Consider the following 1,323-nt stretch of genomic DNA (forward strand, 5'->3'; position numbering starts at 1 on the left):
AAACGCTTCGGGGGTGATGGAGTATCGTGACCTCAAGTTACTCTCAAATGGTACTCTCAAATGTACTGCTCCTTGAAATCTTTACGTAGGTTTAAGATTTTTTCTATTTTAAAGAATAATTGGAGATGCCTGCTGCTAAGAGAATGAAAACTCAAACAGAGGCTACGAATGAAAGTGTTCAGCCAAGAGGTTCTGAATGCAGCTGCAATGTTGGCCAATTCGGAAATGTGGCACCGGCGGCTGGCAAGGAGTGGCTCACTGACTCCCCTCCATCTACACAAAACCCCCTACACAGCACCGCTGTCCACACAAGGCTGTCGGCCTCAGGCAGCTGCGTGCTTCTCCTCGTAACATCACAGCCTCCCATCTCCTTTCGTGGCTGCTTTTTCCTTTGACATTTTGGAGGTTTTAATCCTGGCTCAGCTGCTACCAGGTAAGATTATCGTGTCTCGGTCTCAGCTAAACTTTTGAAAAAACTGTTTACAAATGTTCTTCCAGGGCAGGGGCTGGACAAGTCACTTTTGGATCCCCTTCCAATTCTGTGATTCTGGACCTAAAAACTAGGCAATGAGCAGAGAGCATCCTGGGACATCGTTCTGGTCAGCTGCCCGCCCTGCCCCCTCCACCTGCTCTGAGCCAGGAGCTGGGGAGAGAGACCCACGCTTCAACCAACTCAGCTTTCCGGGCAGTGGGTTTAAAGGAAACCTTTAAATAGCAGCAGCTGTTGCTTTCTCAGGGAAGTTTCTGGGAACATGTCTGCTTAGTTCAGGTCACATTTTGAGATTCTCTTTAGGACGACTCTACTAAGAAATATCAAGCGTTAGTCTCCTAAAGCAGTTTAGTCACACATTCAGAAGTTTATGTCATTCACACACACTGAGAAACTGAATAGACAGATGGACAATGGCCAGAACATACACAAAAATAGAACCTTGGCCCGTCACCTGCAGCAACGGCCCAGGACACCGCCCCCTTGTCTACAAACGACCAGCCAGGAAGCCGGCCTGCTGTGCAGCAGGCTTGCGGGAGCCAGACAACTACGTCCTGTGACACCAGGAGGCTAAACTCTGGGACAATCAGCCCCCAGTGGCCAGGACTTGGTAAATAAGTGACAGTTTCCCTCGCTTTTGCTCCTGCTGGAAACAGGAATATATATATATATTATGTATATTATTATATATTTATTATATTATATATTATATATTATATTAATTTATTTATATTAAATATATGTAAGATTTATGTAAGATAAATATTATATTTATTATTATAATTATATTATATATTATATATTATATATAATTATTATATATTATACATAAT

General features: G+C 43.2%; 1 long non-coding RNA gene across 1 annotated transcript in view; it reads left to right on the plus strand.

Annotated features, from left to right (window-relative positions):
• Positions 1 to 443: 443 nt before the first annotated feature.
• LOC114487471 (uncharacterized) overlaps positions 444 to 1,323 on the plus strand; it is a 6,287-nt gene continuing 5,407 nt past the window's right edge. The window contains exon 1 of the long non-coding RNA XR_003682592.1: positions 444 to 1,100. This is a non-coding gene — a long non-coding RNA (uncharacterized lncRNA). The remainder of the gene's footprint in view (positions 1,101 to 1,323) is intronic.

This window comes from Physeter macrocephalus, chromosome 13, assembly GCF_002837175.3.
Source record: "Physeter macrocephalus isolate SW-GA chromosome 13, ASM283717v5, whole genome shotgun sequence".
Classification (NCBI taxonomy): Eukaryota; Metazoa; Chordata; class Mammalia; order Artiodactyla; family Physeteridae; genus Physeter; species Physeter macrocephalus.